Source organism: Aquarana catesbeiana, linkage group LG03 (genome assembly GCF_042186555.1).
Source record: "Aquarana catesbeiana isolate 2022-GZ linkage group LG03, ASM4218655v1, whole genome shotgun sequence".
Taxonomy (NCBI): domain Eukaryota; kingdom Metazoa; phylum Chordata; class Amphibia; order Anura; family Ranidae; genus Aquarana; species Aquarana catesbeiana.
The window spans coordinates 543543285-543569312 of record NC_133326.1 but is presented as its reverse complement, the minus strand read 5'-3'; the positions used below and the strand labels follow the sequence as shown (position 1 = coordinate 543569312).

Here is a 26028-nt window from a genome sequence, read left to right as displayed (position 1 = left end):
CACATCAGGGCACATAGCACGTCGGGGCATGGGGCACGTCAGGGCACATCAGGGCACATTATGGGGCACATAGCACATCAGGGCATGGGGCACGTCAGGGCACATTATGGCACATGGCAGATTATGGGGCTCATCAGGGCACATAGCACATGGCACATTAGGGCATGGGGCACCTCAGGGGGCACATCACCAACTAGCCAGTATGCAGAGTAGCGCAGGAAGCGTGTCTGTAGTAAGTTCTCTCTCTGTCACAGTGACTCACGAGCTGCTGCTCCCCGGCGGCCCCTACTCTCTTCTCGTCAAAGACGAGACACTGTCACACACGGGGCAGAGCGGAGGGAGGATTTCCTTGTATTCAGTGGAGAGGGGGGAGGGGTCGTCAATCCCTGTAGCCAATAGGCTTCAGTGTACAATAGAATTTTCTATTTGTACACTGAAGAGAGAAGCCAATTGGCTGCCCCTCTCCCCTGCACTGAACACAAGGGGAAACAACTCATTAACTCACTCGTGGGGCGACGGTGGCCATTTTTGTGGAGCCGTTGCCCTTTTTTTTACAAAAACACTCACGATTTTCTTGGGACAATCCCAAAAATTCGGGAAAACACCCGGGACAAGATTAAATCGGGACAAGGATCCCAAAATCGGGATTGTCCCGGGAAAATCTGGACTGTTGGCAACTATGCATGCCTGACAAGGGGTCCTGCGTGACTTCCAAAACGTTGCACTTGTCTTTGTGATGTGATCTCTCTGCAATAAAAACTTTTGGACGGTGATTGTAGATCCTTGGTGTGCTGGCAAATATATACACTGCCTGCAACACACAACTAGGGTTGCCACCTGTCCGGGATTCACCCGGACAGCTTGGGTTTTGAATCATGTGTCCGGGTTTCAGGTGGACAGGAATGTGGCTCAGAACAGGACCTGACAGAAGTTGAGGGGGCACTATGCGTTTTGTATTACTATTCTCTTTGGAGCGCCCAAAGGTGTCCCAGGTCTGTTACAATCCTATAGTGTATGCTGATAAAAAAAAATGTTTTGCTGTGCCCGCTAAAGTGTTCAGGTTTGTCTTGAAGAAAAGTGTCATCCTATATGCACCTCGCTGACACTCCAATCACGTTTCCTCTTACTCTCACTGGTTACAGGTCCTCTTTACTACACTTCAATGACAATGACCTCTGACAGGTCGTACTTCTCCCTACAAAGTACTTTTACTGCTTCATTTTAGGCCCCCTAATAAGGAACACTATTATTAGTAACTATGGTGAACTGCGACTCTTCCCACAAGCGGTTTCGTCCTTCGCAGTACGCATGCTCACTTTTGCTCGCTCCCGCCCCACCTCGCAAACGCCTTCGGTGCACTCTGGTATCTGGTATAGTGCAAGTACACGCTCCCTCTCGGCGGTATTAGAAGGCGTGGCTTGCCGCTCAGCGGGAGGGGTCGCCGATGCGGAGAGGCGTAGCATTCGGAGCAGAGCGCCCTCCCGCTGGCCAATAGACGACGTGGATTGGCGGTGACGTCAGGCAGAGCGGCCGGAGTATTTATAGATCGTATTTAAAGAGCCCCTGGGAGTCTCCGGAGCGGCCTGAGTGCGGCCTGCAGGGGAGAGATATGCAGCTGTGACCGGCTGGGCCTTGGAAGTAGACGGTGAGTGCCGGATTAAGGGACTTATCCGGGAAAGATAGTGGGTGTGGGATCACCGGGGTGCTCCGATACTATAGTGTGAGGAGGAGGGTCCTCCGTGTTATTATAGGATGGCCCTGGAAGCTGCTGTGGCCCCTTGAAGAGTATAGATTCCCTGTTTGTGGGTGAGGGGCTTACTGGGGTATGGGGCCCCCTAGGTGTGCTGAGGCCTGTGGAGGGAGGGGCACTATATACCTGAGGAATTCAGACAGGGTTCCATGCAGTCTATTGGGGGCACAGTGGTGGGTTGGAGAGGGGTCCAGGGAATCATGAGTTATCTAGAGGTCTCCTGTGGTCTTTCCAGTTCTGTTTGGGCTCCATGTTTTCTTTGTGTTGGGGGGGTCCTTTAAAGGCTTCTGGTGCTGCAGTGAAGTGAACCCCTTAGGGCCACAGTAATGGGGGTAAGAAGGGCCTGATGATTCATAGTGTACCTGGAAGGTCCTATGGTTTCTGCAGAATTGGAAGGCCATGGTAGTTTTCTAGAGGATCCCACATCCTGCTGATATTGGACTGTAAAGGGGCCTCCTAGGTGTGGGGGAGGGGGTAAGAAGGGCACTTGTGGGCTTCTAAGGCTTGTGCTATCTGGTCCCCCTGTTTTTGAGAGGCTGTGGTATTTTCCTGAAGGATCAACGTTGTCATGCTGGTCCTGCACTACTTGTACCCACAGTGAGGGCAATGGTTCAGGTTTAACCACCCAACTTCAGGCACTGGCAAATCTGGCCCATTCCCCTGTGTGCAAATTTGATAATGGGGCGAATGGCCAATCGAACTGGGTGGAAGTTATTATGAAATGGACTGTGTATGGTGGGTCTTATCAATGATGTCATAGCTGACCCATGGAAAGCAAACAGTTGCCATCAACTGGGCAGGTAATGGTTGGAGATTGATCGTCTAGACTGCAGAAGTTCCACCAGTCATCACCAATCATGGTTAGGGAGTACTTTTTGTATGGAATGGATTTTCCTGGGTGATTCTGTTTTCTGCCATAGAAAGTTGGAGGTTCTCCTGCTTGCCTCATTCTGAAGAATGATTGTTGGTGGCTGCCCTCAGGGTCATGGAGGGCAGAGATCTGATAGTCTTGCTGTGTGTGGGTGTTAAGCCTGGTTCACAGGTGGCAAATATCAGACAAATGATTGTCTGGGTTTTTTTTTTTTTTTCCCTCCATGCTAATCTCATAATGAGAACGCATAGGTCATGAAAGTTTTTGTAAGACAGAATACAACTTCCAGGAATTACTTGATGTATTTCGTTTCTGAGCATGTGCAGTCTTGGTCACTCTCCCCCCCCCCCCCCCCCCCCCATTCTTTTCTTTTTTTTTTTTTTTGACTACTGTACTGATTGAATGAAAATCATACCTTCTGTTTGTTTTCGGGAGTTATGTTTGTGCAAAATTATGGATAAACTCATGATCGGCTCTTGAAAGCTGTGTACTCGACTCTTGGCTTATGGGACGATTGCTCTGAAACTACTTCTGAAAAATCTTGTGTACTAGGCTTTTTTCCCCCATAAAGAACTCCAGACTTTGCCCAGGCCTGACAACGCTTCTGATGTGTATCGGCACTGGTCTGCTGAGTGCTATAGGTGTAGCTGTTGGTGGTTCTTTGAATCTTTTTGTATAGTTTGGTAGTAAATCTTATTTACATGCCTATTTTTAGATTGGTTTAAAAATAACTTTTCTGATGGGCATGCCACTGTCTAAAGTGATTCTATTACTAAAGCTTTACAGGACTGCTGAGGCCTGTTCACACCTATGTGCCATACTGGACACATGTTAAGTATCCCACCAAAATCAATGGAAATGCAACTATTTAGGGTGTTACATAAAACATGGCTACATTCCACAACTCCCCTCCCCATTTGCCTGATTCATAGGCTGCTTGTCCCTGGATCATCCTGATGTTATAACTTGGTGTTGCTGTCTCTGGCTCTGCCCAGCAGCCATGTCATCTCTTCTCCTCATTCACAGTGATCTCTGAATGAGACCTCCTGGATTGTAGTCCATTGTTTACTTCTCCAGCCCTATAAGAGCAAAACTCTATATCAGGGGTATCTAATTAAAATTCAAGGAAGTCCAGCCACAAGTTCTTTCGGCTGAGGTCCGAATCATGTCTGTGACATGGAAGATTGTACATGTGGGTTTTTTCTTATTTGCATGAGCCACGGTTTTGTTAGTGTCCTCCGCACCCTCTGGTAATTCTCTGTAAATGTAAATTGGCTGTGCCCCTACCAGAGTAATTCATTACATTGGGTGCCCCCTTAAAGCAGAGTTCCAGCCTGTATTAAAAAAAAAATAACAATTAAGTCAGCAGCTACAAATACTGTAGCTGCTGACTTTTAATATAAGAACACTTACCTGTCCAGAGAGCCGTGATGTTGGTACTCTAAGCCAACCCGTCCATGTGCCAGAATCCTTGCTAAGGGAAACAGGGAGTGAAGCCTTGTGGCTTCACAGCTGGTTTCCTACTGCACATGTGAGTCTTGCTGTGCTTTGTGAATGGTCCCACTGTCTTCTGGGACCTGTCTCCCAGAAGGCAGCGGGGGGGAGGTGCTGTAAATTGGTCACAGCGGCACCCTTACACTGAAGTGGGGGAGAGTACAGAGGAAGCAGATAAGCTGAGCTTCCACTTTTTGGGTGGAACTCTGCTTTAAGTAATATGTCCCCATCAGCGTGCTCCTTTACATCAGGTGTCTCTATCACAGTGCCACCTTACATCAGGCATTGCCATCAGAGTGCCCCTTACATCAAGTCAAGCTTTGTCCTGCTACACATGAGGGCATACAGTAGAACGAAATGTGTCTTGCAGGACCATGGTGCTACATGTGAATTAAACCTAATTATAAATATCCAAAAATGGAACACAGCAAAGAACTTAAAAATAAATTATAAACCTATACACCTCTGGGAACTATGTAACCAATAGATGCCCGTTTGTCCCAGCAACCAATGACTGCTGAGGGGCAGAGGTGTGGTAAGATTTTTGTTTTTGCCCCCCCCTTCCATGACAGCTACTTGAGAGATGATTGGCTCCGCCCTCTACAGGAAACACAAATCAGATACAATTTAAAAGGCCCCTCCCTTTCCTCTGACCCTCAGTTGTTGTGTTTCCAGACCCTCCAGGAGCACGGACACGTTTTTGTTTTCTTAAGGTCTGGTAACTGGTGGACCCCACCCCCTTCTGTGGTTTCATCCAGGACTAGTTGTGGCTAAGTCCTGAATGATAGTCTGTACCAGAAGGGTTCCCTATTTCTAAGGGTTACTTGCCTATGTGAGTGATGGCAACTCCCTTCCTTTTTTCCCCAGCGCTGCTGTGTGGAACTGTGTCCTCCTCCTAAATGCTTCATTTTGGTGTACCAAGATGGTGTCAGGAGGACTTCTGGTGACGCGGCAAGACGGAGCTGGAACCGGAAGTCACATGACGCACTTCCGGACGATGAGTTTTTTTTTTTTTTGAAAGGAGCATGGCGTGGAGACACTGAGGACTTCCTGCAGGGGTATGGTGTGCTAAAAACTCCATTCTAAGTGCAGTTTTTCAGTACAGCAGCAGTCTTCTCTACGGCCGTTCTCCGCTTGCTGCATGGAGCTTGAGGACAGGTTTGAGGATGGAGCATCAGCTCATATTGAACCAGCGGCAGCATCTGGGTCGCATACTGCCCCAAGGTAAGCCCTTGTCTGTGGATAGTCTCCAGCATGGGACTTTTTTGTATGGAACCTTTTTATCTATGGTCCTTGTTTCTGCTTTTTTCTAGGCCAAACCGGTGAAGAAGAAATGTGGGAACTGTAGGGCCAGGCTTTCTGATAGTTATAAAAAGCTATTTTGTGAGGATTGTATTCCACCCAGAGCTAGTTCAGAGTCTTCCTCTTTTAAGGAGTTAATGACTTCTATGAAGGAGGTAGTGGACTCCTTTCGTTCACTTAATGACAGGGTTACTAGTCTAGGCTCTTCCTCAGCTAGACCCATAGCCCAAGACCCTTCTAACTCTGCCAGGTCCCTTCCCTTGTTAGTATCTGAGACTATTAGTTCACGCGATACCTCTGATCTGGAAGAAGGTGAGAATCCAGTTTCTTCATCTGATGAAAAGTCTGCATCAGAGGAGGATATAGGTAGCTCATCTAAGTATCTTTTTCCAGTTGAGGATATTGATGAACTACTAAAAGCAACATATACCTCAGAGCAGATTGAGATGCCACAACAGGCCCAATCTGTACAGGATAAAATGTATAGGGGCCTACAGGGACAGAAATCTAAAACTTTTCCGGTACACCAGTCTCTTAGGGACATGATTCTGTCTTAATGGAAAAAACCTCCAAAGGTTGTTCCAATCCAGCGGACACAAAAGATTTCCTTTTCAGTCTGAATTTGAGGAGGTTTTTCTTTAAGTGTTCTAGATTAGATGGCCCTATGTCTGGGGTCCTTAACCACCTCAATACTGGGCACTTTCGCCCCCTTCCTTCCCAGACCAATTTTTATCTTTTTGTTCACACAAATAGAGCTTTCTTTTGGTACTATTTATTCACGACTTATTTTTTGCGATATAAGTGAAAAAAGAGCGGAAATTTGGAAAAAACAATATTTTCTTCTTTCTATTTTAAAAGAAATCCAATAAAATCGAATTTTGTCATAAATTTAAGCCAAAATGTATTCTGCTACATGTTTTTGGTAAAAAAAAAAAAATCAATCCCGTTAAGTGTAATAGTTGGTTCGTGTGATCACAAACGTGCGCAAATGTTTATGTGCAGATAATCATTGGGACATGTGATTTTGTGGGGACATTGTAGGTTTACTTTGTGTTTTTACGTGTGTGTGTGGGGACACTAGACTGGTGATCAGTGAGTAAAAAGCTGTAAAAAAAAAGCTCATACTCACTGATCACCCGCCAGCTGCAGCGATCCGCTCTCCTCACTGACAACTTCCGTGTGAGGAGAGCCGATTGCTTAGCAACCGGCTCTGTGTTTACATCACATGATGGCTATGATTCGACACGGCCGTCATGTGATCAGGAGGGCCAATCGCAGAGCCCTCCTGCCGATCGGGGATGCACCATGTACGGGTGACACGAGCGCATTGGGATCGTGCCGCGAGATCCAGCTCCCTGTGAGGGACGTTCCTGAACATCCACTCAGAAGGAGAGATAGCCCACCTGGCCGTTTATGTGCAGTGGCTGGGTGGGAAGTGGTTAAAGATCAAATGGATAGAAAGGCAGACTCATTGCTACATAAAGCCTGGGAGGCTTCAGCTTTTTCCTTAGGCCTGGCAGTAGCATCCACCTGTGTGGCTAGAAATTTAGATGCATGGGTTCAGTGTCTGGATGATCTTCTTGCATCTGACACCCCCAAAGAAGAGATTAGGGAATCCCTCCCACTCATTGCCAAGTCAGTAGCCTTCTTGGCTGATGCAGCAGTAGATTCAGTGAAATCCGCAGCCAGAACTTCTGCTCTCATTAATTCAGCTAGGCGAGCTATCTGGCTTAAATCTTGGGATGGTGACCTTACTTCCAAGAATAAGCTCTGTGGCATTCCCTTCGAAGGCAAACTCTTGTTCGGTTCTTCCTTAGAAGAGGTCTTAGCTTGTTCCTCTGAGAAAAGTAAGATTCTCCTTTTCCCAAAGGAATAAGCCCCAGAATAAGAAGCTCTTTCGTGGCTCCCAAAACAAGGCTAATTTTAAAGGCAACAGACTAAAAAGATGGAGGGGCTCCCTTTGCTCCTTCAGCTGCTTCCAAAAATACCCAGTGACGCCAGGTTTGGGGTAGGGGGAAGATTGTGCCATTTCGTCAAGGAATGGGCAGAAATTTCCACCAATTCCTTTATCCTTCAAACTTTGGAAAAGGGTTACAGGCTGGAATTCAAGTCTTCCTCCCCAGAAGTTTTTTTTCTTACCCACCTGCCAAGAGACCGAGAGATGGCAAGCCATGTTAAATTTGATTTCTGTGTGGGAAACAGAGGGAGTTATTTCTCCTGTCCCAGAAATTCAGAAGTTCTGGGGATTTTATTCTCATGTCTTTCTGGTCAAAGCTTCTGGTGGCTTTCGTATGGTCATAAATGTAAGCGTCCTGAACAAATACATAGTTTACAGACGTTTCCGAATGGAGAACATTTATTTGGTAAGGAATCTGTTGTTGCCATAGGTCTTCATGGTGACCCTGGACCTTCAGGATGCTTATCTTCATGTACCAATCTGCCAGAGCCACCAAAGGTTCCTCAGGTTTGCAGTTCTCCTGGGAAATGAGCCATCTCACTGGCAGTTCAATGCCCTTCCTTTTTGGTCTCTTGGCAGCACCGAGGATTTTTACAAAAATCATGGCTGAAGTCATGGCCTTTTTTCGGATTCAAAGTGTATTGATCATCCCATATCTAGACTTTTTTTTTTTTTTTTTTGAGACAAGGAGTCGCTTGTTCAAGACCTACAGTTGGTTTTGCGGACTTTTCAAAAATTGGGGTGGAAGGTCAACCAGAAGAATCTTGCCTGGTACCCTCACAGAGCATACTTTTCCTGGGTTATCTAATAGACTCTGTTGCCCTAAAAAAATTTTCTTCCCGAAGAGAAGATTTTGAAAATTCTTCTCTGTGCAGGCCTTCAAGCTGCTCTCTCAGACCTCCCTTTGGCGGATCATGCAGTTGCTGGGTCTGACTGCGGCCATTCCAGGGGTGCCTTGGGCTCAATTGCACTCCAGACCCCTTCAGGCTTTTCTTTTACTCCATTGGGCTCGCAGGAAGGATTCTCTGTATCAGCTGGTAAAATTACCAAAAGGGAATTTTCTCGCTCTCGCCTGGTGGGAGCAGCGAGAACATCTGCAGAGGGAAGGATTGGACACAACATTCCCCGGTCAAAATTACCACAGACGCCAGTCTGTGGGGTTGGGGTGCTCACTCACAGGACTGGCAAGCACAGGGAGCCTGGTTGCCAGAGGAAACAGGTCACTCTTCAAATTTCAGAGAACTTCTGGCTGTGAGGAAAGCATTTATATCTCTGGAAGAGAGTCTATTCAAAAGACCTACTGATATTTTCAGACTGCCACAACAGTGGCCTACCTGAACAAGCAAGGGGGCACTCGCTCAGAATCGCTTCTGTCTTTAACACAGCAGATTCTGTCGTGGGCAGAGATCCATGTCACTTCAGTAAGGGCAGTCCACATCAAGGGTTCAGAAAATGTGCTGGCGGACTATTTGAGCAGGGTGAGCATCAGTTCCAGCAGTTGGGAACTACATCAAGGCACATTCCAGGAAGTGGTGCTAAGATGGTCTCCCCACAGTGGATCTTTTTGCCTCCAGTCTCAACAGGAAACTGCTGGCGTTCTTCTCTCTCTGGAGAGAGGAGTCCTTGGACGGATGCTCTGTCCTTCCCGTGGGACTTCACTCTGGCCTATGCCTTCCCTCCTTTTCCCCTCTTGCCCCTAGTGGTTCGGAAAATTATTCAGGACAGGGCAGAAGTTGTTCTGATTGCCCCCTGGTGGCCCAGGAGGAGTTGGTTCTCCTCTCTGAAGACCCTATCTGTGTATCCTTCCTGGCCCCTACCAGTTCGGCAGGATCTGCTCCATCAGGGACCAGTGTTACATCCAAACCCTCAGACCTTCCATTTGACGGCCTGGAGGCTGAGCGGCGCATCCTACAGTTAAAGGGGTGTTCAGAGAGGGTTATTTCAACTATCCTGGACAGCCGTAAGTTGGTCACAAGAAGAATCTATGGGAAAGTTTGGAAAACTTTTATTTCCTGGCAAAGGAAAACTGGTTTTGATTCTTTTTCCACTCCCTGTATATTGGATTTTTTGCAGGGGGGAGTGGAAAAAGGGGCTCTGTCAGCACCCTTAGGGTTCAGATTGCTGCCCTATCTTTATTTACAGAGAGAAGTCTAGCAGAAGATCCCTTAGTCAGGAGGTTCCTTTTAGCCAGATCTAGACATACTCCCAGGGTCATCAAACATATTCCTCCCAGGGATCTGTCATTGGTATTAAATGCTCTAACAAGGGCTCCTTTCGAGCCTTTGCATGAGGCTTCCCTGAAAATGTATTTCTTTGAAGTTGTCCTTCCTTTTGGCTATTACGTCAGGGCAAAGGATTTCTGATCTAGAGTCTTTCCTGTAAAGACCCCTCCCTGAGGATTCTTGAGGACAGGGTAGTGGTTAGACCTGATCCTCTCTATTTACCCAAAGTTACTTTCATAAATCCCAGGAGATGGTCCTTCCTAGTTTCTGCACCTCTCCCAAAAAATACGGAAGAGGAAAGATTTGGTCTTTTAGACGTAAAGAGGTGTCTTCTGCTTTATCTAGAAAAGACCAGTGGGTTTAGGAGTTCCTCCCAACTGTTGGTTTTGTTCAGTGGCCCCAAGAAAGGGTCCAAAGCATCTAAAGGTTTCATTGCTAGGTGGATTAGGGGAGCTATCTGTGAGGCATATAAAGCGTCAGATCGCACCCCTCCTTCTAGAATTAGGGCCCATTCAATGAGATCCATGGCCACATCATGGGCAGAGAGCAGGGGCTTCATGTGAAGAAATCTCTAAAGCTGACATCTGGTCCTCCTCTCATGCATTTGTCAAGCATTAGAGTTCAGATGCTTTCCAGCCAGGACCTTTCCTTTGGTAGGAAAGTGCTTCAGGCTGTCGTCCCTCCCTAAGGTATAAATCTTGCTTGTATTTCCAGGAACCTTCCAGGACCGTCTATATTCCCACCCTATTTTTTTTTTTTTTTTCACTGGTCGACCATGTTTACCTGGTGGTGTGTGGGTTTTTTTTTTTTTTTTTTTTTTTTTTTTCCTGTCGAGTGCACCTTTGGAGGTTACTTGATCTTCTAAACAACTGAGGGTCAGAAGAAAGGGAGGGGTCTTTTAAATTGTATCTGATTTGTTCCCTCTAGAGGGCGGAGCCAATCATCTCTCAAGTAGCTGTCCTGGAAATACCGTTACCAGTAAGTCTAACGGGGGTTTTTTTTTTTTTGTTTTGTTTTGTTTTTTTTTTTCAGCCTACAAGCAACCAAACTTAACAGATTTGTCCCTCCATGTTATATAGTGTGGATGGATGAACCTCCTGTTGTGGCTCTGACAGGTTTTATCCTGCTGGCTATCTAAATGAACAGTAGCCATGTCTGGATTCAGCTGACAATTTTCTGCCATTCCTTATCAATCAAAGCATGTTGGGAGGGGGGGTTATTGATTTATCAGGAGCCAGATTAAATTAGTGTATGTAGTGTATGAGCAGTGTGGCCTCTAGTCTAATGGGCCCCCTGATGAGCTCACATCTGCTAAGACAATGGTGTCTTCACTCTGGATGACTGTTGGATGTGATAAAAAGCTTACCTCCAATTGTCCAGTGCTGTGTAATACAAGGACCAGAACACAAGATGTGGCTATGTAGACATGAGAACTCATGCAATCCATCTGTTAAAGGGGTTGTAAAGGCAGGGTTTTTTTTTTTTTTTTTGAAATCACATATGGGGGCAAATGTTATTAGGAGACAGTGAGGATCGTATTAACCACTTATACCCCCTTCCTGCCCAAGCCATTTTTCAGCTTTCAGCACTGTTGCACTTTGAATGACAATTGCGTGGTCATGCTACACTGTACCCAAACATTTCTAATCATTTTCTTCACACAAAAAGAGCTGTCTTTTGGTGGTATTTAATAGGGCTGGGAGATTTTCTCAAAAAAATTTGCGTGTTTTTATTTGGATACCGCGCAGGTCCTGAGGAGCTGCGGGCAGGAGTTTTTAGGCGAGCCGCAGCTTCGGCCTAGTCTGGGGCGCGTGGCCTCAGACTGGGCCGAAGCCACGGCCTCGCCTAAAAACTCCTGCCCGCAGCTCGCGCCGGTCCTGGTGGAAAACCAATCTAAAAAAAAGATTTGCTGAAATTTCAAATCTGTTTGACCTCTCAACTCGATTCAAGATTAAAATCGTGTTGGTTCCCCCCCCCCACCCCACTGTCAGTGTGAGGAGAGTATTACCGGCACTTCCTTGTTTACATGTGACTGGCTGTGATTGGACACAGCTGATCGCATGGTTAGAGTCGTGAACGCGGCTCTTTACAGAGATCAGGGTCACACCGTGTCCTAGCAACACGGTGTGATCGCTGCGAGAGCGGGCGTTATGGGACGCCATCATATGACGGCGTCCTAGGACGAGAGCCGCCCCGCCGTCATTTGATGGTGGGCGGGCAGCAAGCAGTTGAACATGTCAGTGGTTTAACCACTTTAAGATAAAAAGCCTTCTGTGTGCCTCAGTCCCCCAGTGATGTTGCAGGAGTGTCTCGGCTGCTTGGGACGCCCCTTATTGGTTGAGACAGCAGCGTGATGCCGTTGGCTCCCGCTGCTGTCAGCCAATGAGGAGAGAAAGGGGGTGGTGGAGCTGGGCCATGGCTCCGTCTCTGAATGGACACAGGGAGCTGTGGCTTGGCTCAGGTGCCCCATAGCTTTCTGTGGGGGCACTCAACAGGAGGGAGGGGCCAGGAGCACAGAAGAGTTCAAAGTTTCGGATTTGCAGAGCGCAGAAGACACGGGAGGCTGTATTCCCTATGTAGCCAGCAGTGAGGGGGCGGGGGCCGGGAGCTCCACTGACGCGCTTACTCCACCCCATGTAGCCTGTATGCTCAGAAAAGAACGCTGTAGTTAGAGCAGTGATTTGAGTGGGTGCGTCAGTAGAGCTCCCGGCCCCGCCCCCCTATACTGGCTGAGGAATAGAGAGGTCTGGGGGTGGGGCCAGAAGCTCCACTGGCGCGCCCACTCCGAGCATTGCTTACCACAGTACAGCTGCTCTGTTCCGAGTGGAGCTCCCAGCCCTGTACCCCTCTCTGCTAGCTAGCGTGCGAATACAGCCGCGTGTCTTTTGTGCAGTGCACTCTGCAAAGCTGCCATCGGGGCCCCAATTCACAGGTAATCTCATGCAGTAAATCCGCAGTCTCTGATAACCTCACACTGACTTTTCGTTTAGAGAAAGGGTTTGCCTTTGCAATTTTGTTTGATGCACTTTTAATATAATAAAAAAAAAAAATCGGATTCGAATCGTGAATCAAGTGGGGTCTTTTTTTTTTTTTTTTTTTTTTTTTTTTTGTGGGGGGGGGGGGGGGGTGGAGAGAGAGAATCTCCCAGCCCTACCTATGACAGGAGCAGATGCACATTGGTCAACCCCTCCTTAGTTGGCTGTTGATCAAACAAGTTTTAAGTATCTGATCACTTTTGGAAACCCCCCCCCCAATACATTCTCCTTCCAGCTAAACCCACACCCACCATAGTATATTTATACTCTATCCTCCTTCCAGGGGGTCCTACTTTGCCTGCACAACTGACCACCATTTCACATTTATGTCCACCTTCACTTCACTCTTCCTGCCAAGACTGGGTTTGGAGTAGCTATGCAGTGACCCATCCATACAAACAAATGGTGCTTTAATTCCAGGGACCCCAACTGTATTTCCACGTCTAGTGCAATTTAGAATTTGACCCATTCACAAATTCTGTTCATCATGGTATATATGGCATTCCCAGCGATGATTGTAAGCTTAACTAATCAAAGTTTGTGACTTCTAGGTTGACTGCAATGACCTGCATAAACTGGTGAGCCTCATATCTACACTGGGAAAATGAACAATGAGCCATTCTTTATGTATGAGGTCGGACTTTAGACACTTTAGGGAATACTATTGGACTTCTGTGACCAGTGATGCAGTATTCTTCCAGTTGACTGCTGTCACCTATTAAATTTGGGTTGATTCGATTCCTGTAGCATTCAGGAACGTGTCTGTCGATTGTAAAAATAAGCATGTTTCCAGGTTGCCAAGGAAAAATTGCATTGATGCAAAAAGTTCAGGTTTAGGGCTGGAACAACTAATCAATTATGAAAGTAGTTGACAACTATTTTCATAACTAGTTGGTCAGCCGATTAGTTGGCCTGCATACAGAATGCATTATTTGTTTACATGCAAGACACTGTCCATATGTCAGTTTACACAGTGCAGCACACATATAGCTCAGTACAGTTTATACATTTCAGTAAATGCCTGAACTTGTGAATGTGAGGAGCAATGCCTTATGGGACATGTAGTCCTGAAGGAGGGGGAAGTGAGTTATTTCTAAAGGCAGAAGGTTTTTTTACCTTGCTATAGGCACATGCTATCCTATGCTTTGCAGCTTGCTATGGGGACATTCTAAAGGCAGGAGCCAGAAGCACCAGTGGGGGACTCCAAAAGAGGAGAATCTGGGCTGCTCTGCGCAATTGCCCAGAGCAGGTAGGACAAGCTGAAAAAAAAGTTTACAATCGCTTTTAGAGCTCTGCTCAGGAAAGATCAGCATTTGAACCCAGAAAAGCTGGAGGCTGATGGACTGGAGGTAATATAATGCATTACGACTGCATTTAAAGTAAAAACATTTACCAGTATTGTGCAAAATTATATAAAATGACTATCAGTGTAAAAGTCTTAGCCTTTGGTACTACTTTAATATAAGATTTATATCCCCCCCTCACCCTTCATATAGCTTCATGTCTGACTCCTAGTTAAAATGCCTTGTATATCAGCCTTCTGGGTATATTTATGATTATATACAGTGCTGTGAAATTGTCGCACTTAAATGATTCAGATCATCAAACTAATTTAAATATTCCACAAAGATAACCCGATTATTTGCAAAATGCAGCTTTTAAATGATTTCATTTGAGTGGCAAAAAAGTTGTCCAAATCTGCCTGGCCCTATGGGGGGAAAAAAGTAATTCCCCTTTGTGAAATCGTGAATGAGCTCTGAATAACCAAATGTATGGGCGATCAAGGGGTTAAATGTGTGTTCCCTCAGCGTGTTCTAACTGTATAGGACTAACTAGGTGAGGAGACGTATATCGTTGTTCCTACTTGGTAGGAACAATGTCTCCTCTGCCCTGACAACACAGGGGATTTGTGTTTACAGTGGCAATCGTGCCTGCCGGCCACATGCTTCGGGTCCCCTGCTGTGCAGCAGGCGAGTGCGTGCTCTCTGGCGGCCACATGTACCCATACGGGATTTTGCCCAGGAGAGCCATTCTACTGCAGTTCATCTGTGTGAGCCGGTTGGGAACTGGTTAAGGTCAGTGTTCATGATGCAAAAATGGCATCCATGGGAAAGTTCCAAGGCAAAAGCCACTGCTGATCAAAAAAAAAAAACAGTGGCTTGTCTCACATTTGCCAAAAAACATCTTGATTATCCCAGGACTTTTGGGCATATATTGTGTGGACTGATGAGTCAAAAGTTGAACTTTTTTGGAAGTTGTGCGTACTGTTACATCTGTAAAACGAACACAGCATTTCATAAAATCATACCAGTCAAACATGGTGTTTAGTAGTGTAATGGTCTCGGGCTGCTTTGCAGCTTCAGGACCTGGACAACTTGCCATAATTGATGGAACCTGGAATTCTGCACTCTACCAGAAAATTCTAAAGCGTGTCCAGTCATCCGTTTGAGTGCAAGTGCACTTGGGTTATTCAGCAGGACAATGATCCAAAATACCTGCAAGTCCACCTCTGGCTCAAAAAGTTGAGGTTTTGGCATGGCCTAGTCAAAGTCTGGACTTAACTCTGAGATGCTGTGGCATGTCCTTAAACAGGCCATTCATGCTCAAACCCTTCAAATTGCAGAATGGTTTTAATTCAGCCAAAGAGTGGGCCATAATTCTTCCACAGCGATGTGAAAGACTCATTGCCAGTTATCGCAAACTCTTGATTGGAGGGGTTGCCACCAAGGGTGGCACAAGCAGTTTTTGGGTTTAGGGGGCAATCATTTTTTCACATAGGGCCAGGCAGGTTTGGACAGCTTTTTTCCCATAAATTCATCACTTCAAAAAACAGCATTTTGTATTTACTTTAGTTATCTTTTGTGTAATTTTGTTCTGTATCATTTTAAGTGACAAATATGCAAAATGAAATCCGGATGGGGCAAAGTTTTTAAAGCACTGTATATGATAATACTTTCACTGTCTCACAGTATAAATTTACCCCTTAAAGTATTATCTGCTGTTTTTTGTACTATAAAGGCTTTTTTTCTCTAGTCATCTTCCAGGACGGCATAACCTGAGAGATGACTGGTCCACCTGACAGGAAACACAATCAACATACAAGGTTAAAAGGCCCCTCCCTTCCCCCTGCACCTCAGTTCTTGATTGTGTTTCCCGGCAGCGAAACGTTTGTTTTTTTTTCTCAGACCTGAAGCTAGGAGCGGATGGTCTCCCCCCCCGAGGGCTGGATGCCAAAGCCGGGGAGGGTGGCGGGTCCAGCCATGGCCCTGTCCTTCTCAGGGGGTCCCCCCCAATGGCCGGGGGAGAGGGTCTTCCCCGGCAAGGAGCCTCCCAGGTACAGAGGGGTAGCCCGGAACTCCTGTGAGCACATACCTCATGCTTTTTCCTTCCACCCAGTCAGGTACGGAGGTGATGAAGGAACTGGAGCTCAGGCTGGTGTCTAGGCCACAGAGGGGGTAGAGGACGCCAGCCAGGTCGGTACCTTGGTGCCTTGTAGGGCTGGTGGAGGTCCTGGACTTCATAGGGAATGCTGAAGCTCCTGTGTATGGAGCAGGCTTCCCAGGGTGGAGTAAGATGGCGGCATTTCCAACTTCCGGTCTATGCCAAAATGGCGGATTCGGACACTAGAGGCCAAAATCCTCCCTCAGACAGCGGCTCTCCAACAAAATGGCGCCGATCATCGGTGTATAGGAGAAGACACTCAGCGCTCCAGGGAAAAGCAGGAGGCCTCACAATACTCCTCTCTTGAGGTCGGAAAACCTCACAAAGCAGCAGATATGGATGGAGAGGAGGTAACAGCTGCAACCTTAGCCCAGGAAGAGGCCAGTGGAGGTGAGTCCTCTTCCGTTTTTTGTGGTGAAGTAAGAGGGGTCTTACCTACACCATAGGGGGGGGAGTGAGAGAGAGACAGACAGAAAGTCTTAGGAAACTGGTTAAAGTTTGGACTTTGTCTTTTTTGTCTCCCTAGATCCTGGCAGCTCTGCTCAAGGGGCTCACAAGATGAAGGGCAAAAATCCCCCTCCTTCCAGGTCAAAAAGATGTGGGAATTGTAATAAGCTCCCACAGGACCATGGGAAACCTTTTTGCTATAGGTGCATACAAAAACTGTCTAGTAAGGAAACCTCACAGGTTATGAGGGACTTCCTTGCGGTACAGTCGGAGATGCTTTCTACCCTCCAGTCTATTAAGACAGCTATAGCACCTAAAGCGGAGGATAGAGAAATCCTGTCCTCTAGAGAAGGCACTTCCTCTCAGGAAGGTTTTTCAGACAGGGGTCAGAAAACCTTGCAAGGACCCCCTTCCTCTGTCACTTCAGGAGTTGAGGAGTTTGAGGACTCATTAGAGGAAGGTGTAGACAGACGCTGACAGCCAGGATAGTGACAGTCCTAGAGCTAGTAGCCACCTCTTTCCCATGGAAGACATGGGGCAGTTACTTAGGGCGATCTATGTCTCTGAGGATATCCCAGAACCTCCGGTTCAGGCGTCGGCCTGGGACAAGATGTACAGGGGTTTGGGAAAGCCTCAGTCCAGGGTGTTCCCAGTTCATCAGGCCCTAAAGGAGGTGATTTTGAGAGAGTGGAAAGACCCGGAAAGAAAGGTTCTTAGACTCAAAACTTGGAAGAGAAGGTTTCCTTTTGGGGAGGAAGAAGAGCAGAAATTCTTTAAAACCCCTAAGTTAGACGCAGCCCTGTCGCAGGTTTCTAAAAAATCTGACTTGTCTTTTGAGGATTCAGGGAACCTAAAAGACCAAATGGACAGAAGGGCGGAGGCGCTTTTGCGCAGAGCATGGGATTCCAATGTGGCTGCTATGGCTCCTGCTTTGGCATCAGCATGCGTGGCAAGAAACGTGGACGCATGGTTAGGCAGACTTTCTAACCATGTTTCTAAAGGCAGTGATTCCAAAGAAATCACAGACTTGTTAGAAATAATAGGTAAGGCTGTGGCATATTTGGCAGATGCGGCTGTGGAGTCTGTCAGGAACACAGCCAAATCTGCGACCCTCCTTAACTCCGCAAGAAGGGCAGTCTGGGTCAAATCATGGGAAGGGGACCATATGTCTAGATCAAGGCTATGTGGTTTGCCCTTTGAAGGTTCACAACTCTTTGGACCTGGCCTGGATCAGGTGCTGTCAAGGTCAGCAGAAAAGGGGAAAAAAGTTCCCGGTCAAAGCTAAAGGAGCAAGGGGCAGGACGTTTTTTTGTCCCTCCGTTAACCAGGGTCAATTTAAAGGAAAAAAGGATGCGAATAGGAGGTGGGGAAAGGAAAAGAGCGCACAAAAAGGTAGTCTGCTCTTTTCTGGACCTAAAGACGCCACCAAGCAGTCTAAGTGACGCCAGCATCAAGGTAGGGGGGAGATTATCCCACTTTGTCCCTCAGTGGAAGAGAATCTCCGAAAGCCCCTATATCTTGCAGATTGTAACAGAAGGATATCGTTTGGAGCTTCTCTCCCCTCAAAACTTTTTTCTGACCCGTCTCCCCAAGAAAACTTCAAAAGCTGCAGGGCTGTTGGACAGCTTGCAGGGATTGGTGTTCCAGGAGGTGATCATCCCCGTTCCACCAGAAGAGCTTTACCAAGGGTTTTACTCCCATGTATTTGTTGTTCAAAAACCGTCAGGGAAATTTCGCCTGATATTAAATCTCAGGACGTTGAACAGGTTTTTGCGACAAAAGAGCTTCCGGATGGAGAGTATATACACGGTGCGCAGGCATCTCTTAAGGGGTGCGTTCTTAGCCACGATAGATCTAAGGGATGCTTACCTTCATATCTCGATCACCAGGGAACACCAGTCCCTGCTGAGATTCGCAGTCCTTACGAGCGAAGGGATTCAGCATTGGCAATTCCGAGCTCTTCCCTTTTGGATTAGCTGCAAGCCCAAGGATCTTCACAAAGGTCTTGGTGGAAGTTGTAGCTTACCTACACCTACAGGGGGTGTCCCTTATACCCTACCTAGACGACCTTTTGGTATACGGGCAATCCCTAGAGCAAGTGGAGATAGACTTAGGCAGAGTGATTTTCACTCTGGAGTCCTTGGGCTGGATAGTAAACAGAGAAATCTTCTCTGGCACCGTCCCAAATAAAAGTGTTCCTGGGATATCTGGTGGATACAGAGGTTCAGAAACTGTTTCTTCCAGAGGAAAAACGATTAAAGGTGGTTACAGCAGTATCCTCTTTAAAAGAAACCAGGGAGTGCTCTCGCAGGCATATCATGAGGGTCCTAGGTCTAATGACCTTGTGTATTCCAGCGGTTCCTTGGGCTCAGCTCCACTCCAGGGAGCTGCAGTTCTTCCTTTTGTCCTCCTGGGACAAAAGGAGAGAGTCATTGGATGCAAGGGTGTCTATTTCAATTTCTATTTTTCAGTAAGGACCTCCCTAGATTGGTGGCTGGATCAGGACAAGCTCAGGGTGGGCTTACCCTGGGACCAGTGGAATCCCACAAGAATCACTACCGATGCAAGCGCTTGGGGTTGGGGCGCTCACCTGGGGGACGTCCAGGCACAGGGGGCCTGGACGCCTTCTCAGGCAGGGGCATCCTCCAACCACAGAACTCTTGGCAGTGGGCCAGGCGTTAGTATCCTTTGGAGACAGGATTCAGGGCTTAGAGATCCAAGTCCTGTCAGACAATGTGACAACGGTCTCTTACCTGAATCGTCAGGGGGGCACCAGATCCAGGAAACTGAGTCTAGTCCTGAACATCTTAAACTGAGCCGAAGAGAATCTTCAGTCCATATCGGCGGTTCACATAAGAGGAACCACCAATGTGGTGGCAGACTTCTTAAGCCGGCAATCATGGGGAATAGGAGTTAAATCAGGAGGTCTTTCTCCAGATAAGTCAGATGTTCGGGACTCCGGATATAGATCTTTTTGCCCACAGAGGGAACAAAAAAGTGGATCGTTTTTTCTCTCTCAACAGAGAAGGGGGATCCCAGGGAGTGGACGCTCTGTCTCAGGACTGGGACTTCCATCTAGCATACGCTTTTCCCCCACTAGTCTTAATACCACGGGTCTTACAAAAATTGGCCCGCTCAGATTGCGGACTTATCCTTATAGCCCCATGGTGGCTAAAAAGGACCTGGTTTGCCACTCTGAAAAAGTGGTCAATTTCTCCTCCGCTCCGTCTTCCAATCAGACGAGATCTTCTCCTACAGGGGCCAGTCCTCCACCCCGACCCGGGATTCCTCAAACTGACGGCATGGTTCTTGAGGAGGAGATCCTTAGGGGTAAGGGGTGCTCTGATAGGGTAATTGAGACCCTCTTGGGCAGCAGGAAGCTGGTCACCAGGAGGATCTACTCCAAGGTGTGGAATTGCTTCTCACAGTGGTGCCGTGATAAGGAGGTGTCTTACCCTTCAGTACCAGTGGTACTAGAATTTTTGCAAGCAGGGGTGGATCAGGGGATTTCCCCGAACACCTTGAGAGTACAGATGGCAGCGTTATCTGTATTTTTGGATCAGAGGCTCGCACTAGAACCTCTGATTAAGAGATTTCTTCTGGCAAGGGAGAGGGTAACCCCTGTCAGAATGAATGTATTTCCTCCATGGAATTTATCTCTGGTTTTGGAGGCACTGACGAAAGCGCCCTTCGAACCAGCGCAAGAGATTTCAGTTAAGTTTTTGACTCTTAAGTTAGCGTTTCTGTTGGCCATAACCACGGCCAGAAGGGTGAGAGACCTACAGGCCCTGTCAGTGAAGGAGCCTTTTCTCTTGATTCTGGAGGATAGAGTGGTTCTTAGCCAGGACCCACTATATCTTCCCAAGGTCGCATCTAAGTTTAATAGATCTCAGGAGATCACTTTACCCTCCTTCTGTGATAATCCTAAAAAATGAGAAGGAGAGGAAATTTAATTTATTAGATGTCAGGAAATGTTTATTGACATATCTAGATAGAGTAAAGGACTACAGAAAGTCGAATCATCTTTTAGTTTTATTTAGCGGCCCTAGAAAGGGAGGGCAGGCGTCTAAATCTACTGTGGCTAGGTGGATTAGGCAGACAATAACATTGGCCTATGAGCAGACCGGTTCCCCAGTACCAGGGAACCTTAAGGCCCACTCAACAAGATCCTTGGCGGCCTCTTGGGCAGAGAGAGCTGGGGCCTCGATAGAACAGGTCTGTCGCACAGCCACTTGGGCGAAGCAGGATACCTTTTTGAAACACTATAGAGTGGAACTGCTGTCGCCCAGGGATCTGACATTTGGAAGGAAGGTGCTACAAGCGGTGGTCCCGCCCTGAGGTAGGCCTTGAACTCCTTGTCCATCCCCTCAGGTTATGCCGTCCTGGAAGATGACTAGAGAAAATTGACAGTTACTTACCGATAACTGTTTTTCTAGGATATCTTCCAGGACGGCAGGCCTACTTCCCACCCATGTTTTAATATAAGTACTACGGGAAGAGTTTCTCTCTGTCACCTGGATAACCTATTACTTTGGGAGAACTGAGGTGCAGGGGGAAGGGAGGGGCCTTTTAACCTTGTATGTTGATTGTGTTTCCTGTCAGGTGGACCAGTCATCTCTCAGGTTATGCCGTCCTGGAAGATATCCTAGAAAAACAGTTATCGGTAAGTAACTGTCAATTTTTTTTTTTTTTTTTATCCCATCATGACAGGTGATTAAAAAAACCTAATGCTGGCCATACACTGATTTTTCGGACGAGAGTGGATTAGATATTTTGTTCCCTAACCATATAGTGGTTTATTTATATTTACAACTGCATATAGATATGCAAGAATAAATTGTTTTTAAACTATTACATAATTAAATTATCCCCTTCCCGCCGACCGTACGCACATGCGTACTCGGCTTTCCGGGGTTATACCGGGATGATGCTGCAGGCATCATCCTGGTACCATTGTTTACAGCAGGCGATCGGCTACCCGAGTATAACAACTGATGCGGCTAAAAGCCGCTCGGTTGTTATACCGGAGAAGCGGGAGGGGACTCCATTCTCCCCCCTCCCACCGATGTTACCGGGCCTCCCGTGCGATCGGGAGGCCCGGTGTCCAATCGGGTACCTTCAGCGGCTGGGGGCGGGCTGGAACGAAGCTGTGGGCGGCTTCGTTCCAGCCTTCTCGTTGTAAACGCGGAAGCGACGTCATGACGTCACTTCCCGTTTACTCGGCTGCCAATGGCCCCGAATTTAAAAAAGTACACAGTATTTAGAATCACCGTTTTCGGCGATCTGAATACTTTGAAGTGTAAAGGAGGGATGGGGGGGTCTTTTAGACCCCCCCATCCCTCCATAAAGAGTACCTGTCACCACCTATTACTGTCACAAGGGATGTTTACATTCCTTGTGACAGCAATAAAAGAAAAAATTTTTTAAACACAATTTATAAAGTGGGAAAATTTTTTTAAAGTGCCCCTGTCCCCGCGAGCTCGCGCAGCAAAGAAAATGCATACGGAAGTCGCGCCCGCATATGTAAACGGTGTTCAAATCACACATGTGAGGTATCGCCGCGATCGTCAGAGCGAGAGCAATAATTCTAGCCCTAGACCTCCTCTGTAACTCGAACCTGGTAACCGTAAAAAAAATTTAAAACGTCGCCTATGGAAATTCATAGGTACCGTAGTTTGTCGCCATTCCACGAGTGCGTGCAATTATAAAGGGTGACATGTTTGGTATCTATTTACTCGGCGTAACATCATCTTTCACATTATACAAAAATTGGTAACTTTACTGTTTGGATTTTTTAAAATTCATGAAAGTGTCCCTTTTCCAAAAATTTGCGTTTAAAACACCGCTGCACAAATAACGTCTGATAAAAAAAAATATTGCAAAATTGCCATTTTATTCTCTAGATTCTCTGCTAAAAAAATATATATAATGTTTGGGAACTCTAAGTAATTTTCTAGCAAAAAATACGGATTTTAACTTGTAAACACCAAATTTCAAAAATAGGCTTGTCATGAAAGGGTTAAACCCTTAACTTTGTCTCTAATCTTAATCTGATAACCTCAATCTACTTACCATTTATGAAAATGATCCTCTTCAGCTTTTATATTAAGACAATTGGCTGCCTTTTTAGTTTGAGACTTGTCCATACTTGCATTATCATCTATTAGAAAAGATTAGGAGAATTCTTGGTTTGATGGCCAATGAAGTTTGTGTTGAAGACGTTCAAGGAAAACTAGTTGCAATAACTTGTGTAATTGTGCTTTGTAAAACTGCAAACCATTGTTTCTAACAGCTTTCCACATTTATCTACCCCCTGCCCATGTGATTGGGGGGGGGAAATCAGCCAGAGCATGGCATCCAGTAGTAGAATGCTATGCCCCTAGAGATATGCAGGGGGTGCATTATTACTCAGACTAATCTGTATGATTATAAGAAGGCTGAACATCCTACTTGGCTGTGGCTTAAAGATTGCAGCAAGTGCACTCCGCATCTGCAGGCCAGAACCTAAAAGGTAAAGTTTGCAAAAATCCCTTCTATGTATACATCAGACTTGACTGTTTCTCAAGTTTTGCTTTTAATGGTCTTAGACTGTTCTGCCTAAAGGCTTTGTAGTATTGGTGGTTTTCAGTCCCTGATGTACGTAGCCCTCTTTCACTCTTTCCACTCTGTAGAATGTATGAGTGATCTGGTGAAACAGGTTACCACACCCTGTGCACCTGTCTGGCACTGTTTCTGTATTAAGCTGGAGGTGCATGTATCTTGCCCATTAGTGGGTCAGGCTCTGTTAAATTCCTCTTGTTCCGTCTGCTGCAACAAGGCAATTTAACTTGATGCTCATGAGTAACAGGCCTGTATTTTGCATAGCAATGCTTCCTGGGCCAGGTCAGTATTGAGAATTAGTATGTGTGGAATCCAAAAATGTGGGTTGCCTTTGGTACTCTCAAAGGGGGCAGCAAAGCAATGGTAGCAAAGGGCTACAACCTAAGGTGTAGCATGTGTTTGGTGTTTTTTTTTTTTTTTTTTTTTCCCCCTCTTGCACACCCCTGTCATATTCCAGGTCATCAAAATTAGGAAGGTGTACATATCCTAAAGTTATGTGCCATGTAATCAATATTGCGTTTTCTCTGGCCTAGCAGGTTCACCACCACAGAATCTCTATTTTTTTTCCCCAAGTCCTCTTCCAAGATGGCTATCTGTGAGATGGGTTCCTCCCACCTAACAGGAAACGCATGATTCACAGCAATAAAAGAGCAATCGCACATGCCCAGCTTTCCAAAGCTCAGTCCTATACTTTACCCATGCACCTTCCGGGGGAGATCTCTTCCCCTCTCTTCCCCTCTCTTCCCCTCTCTTCCCCTCTCTTCCCCTCTCTTCCCCTCTCTTCCCCTCTCTTCCCCTCTCTTCCCCTCTCTTCCCCTCTCTTCCCCTCTCTTCCCCTCTCTTCCCCCTTTTACCTGCTTAATTGAAGGAGTAGCCCACACCCTGCCATGAAACTGCTTTTGATTCAATTGTCCAATTACTTTTGGTCCCTTGAGGAAGGGGGGATGGCTATTCTGAGCTGTAATTCCTAAACCCTTCCTCCAATTTGGATGTACATAACCTCAAATGTGTGCACTTTCAGCCCATATCCATTTTATAACTAAGCCTAAATATGTTTTGGTAAATGCCTGGAAAAAAATCTAAAATTGTGCCTATGTCCAAATGTATATGGACCTAACTGTGTATATAGTGCCGACAGTTTACCTTGCACTTTACGACATAAGGCAGACAGTACAATTACAATGTTTTTAATACAGTAGGAATCTGAGCCCTACTCATTAGAGCTTATAATCCAAGTTGCTTCAGATGTTCATGTCGGTGGCAGGGGTTTTCCCATGCTCTCCAGCTTGGTATTTATGCATGACAAGTGTGCCTGGCTGGTTTGTAGGTGGTTACCATGCTTCCTCATGTCTGAAAGAAACATTGTCATTAACCATGAACGGCTTCCTGGAAATTGTGCTTTAAGAGTTTTGGTAATGGTTTTTCTGTTCAGCTGCCCTAAGATCTCCATTCACCACCTCCGCACACTGTCATCCCATAATGCACGTGTTCCATAAACTGTTAAAGCTCTGTGGAAATTGTAAATGTTTGCACTGTGTCAAGTTGAGTAATCTCAGCAGACCAGCCTACACTGGTCTCTGTATACATTGTGGTCGTGTGACACAGCGTAACGGACTCTCTGCATTCCTCTGAACTGCACACAACCCTATGGGTGGCAAATGTGTATTGTGCATTGTTGGAAGAGGTAGATGTTGCATAGACTGCAAGTAGTGTATACTGTCTCTTTTGTTGTGCAGGATTCTGTTTGATTGGACCTCAGATTAGTGGTAAAAGCTCTGTTTTTTGTTGTGACAAGTCCATAAAGCAGTGATTGTGGCCATTGCCAAACATTCACTTCATGTGAGCGAAGCCCTGTAACTTAACATGCGTGCATCAGGAAGATTCACCTGTAGCAAATGTCACATTCAGGTTTTTATAATGTCCCCGTTCATACTTTTGCAATGCAGGAATGCATCCAGAATTTGTGTGATCCTGCAGCACACTAAAATGTGCATTTTAATAGCGCCACAACACGCCTTGCCAATGTGCGTGAGAATCAGAAGCTTTGTTTATGGTGGTCCACCATAATGTGTGGCAGTGCACTGGCACACAGATATTAACCGTGTGTGTGTGTGTGTTTTTTTTTTTTTTGAGATATTAACTGTACCTAGAGGTAAGCCTTTATTATAGGCTTAAGTGGGTAAAAAATACAGTGCTATAAACCAAATGTGTTTAGCAGCCGCTTTTAGTTTTTATTTAAAAAATGTCTTTGCTTAAGTGGGATACACACATAGATTGGAAAAATTGTAGCAGCGCTTATTATAGGCTTTCCTCTGGGTACAAGTTACAAATAAGACTTTAGTACCACTTTTAAGCTAACTATAGATGGTTGGTTCTTTGTTCAAAGGGCTGAGACAAAAAACAAATTCATCCATCCACACAACTAGGTGGATGGAGAAATGGCATCCTAACCCAAATGACCCATGTAGCCTGACAGCAAGACTCTGTCAAAATACACTGATCTGCAGCTGAAGCCACTAATCAATAATCTAATGATCAACGTCTGTTGATCAGGGTGCAATTCAGCCTTCTACAGCCAGCTTTAGTGTATGTATGAAGCAGATCTGATTCTCAGTTTTGGGTAGTTAAAAAAACACATGGGGTTTTTATAGAACTTCTTTTGGGTGACAGATGTCCTGCGATTCGTCCAATCGCAGTAAAATCATGCCACGATCGGGGTGTCATTGGAAGTGATGGAGATCATGGCATCCTGCAATTTTGCCAGCAATTCGGGACGCCTAGATGTGAACGGAGTCTTCATATCAAATGAAAGTTACCAAAGCTGTGAAATTTCGCACTGGCTGCTTCACCCCAGCCTTAGCTGGCGATCTGTTTACCACACAAAGATGCGACGTACAGTGTTTACATTT

At 46.2% G+C, this 26028-nt stretch overlaps 1 protein-coding gene across 2 annotated transcripts in view; it reads left to right on the top strand.

The window, feature by feature from the left end:
• The first annotated feature begins 1485 nt into the window (after window positions 1-1485).
• Window positions 1486-26028, top strand: part of KRAS (KRAS proto-oncogene, GTPase) — a 47187-nt gene continuing 22644 nt past the window's right edge. The window contains exon 1 of one of the 2 annotated variants that reach the window (XM_073621464.1): window positions 1486-1645. The gene's annotated coding sequence lies outside the window, so the exon portion shown is untranslated. The remainder of the gene's footprint in view (window positions 1646-26028) is intronic. The other variant, XM_073621465.1, reaches the window with a different exon arrangement.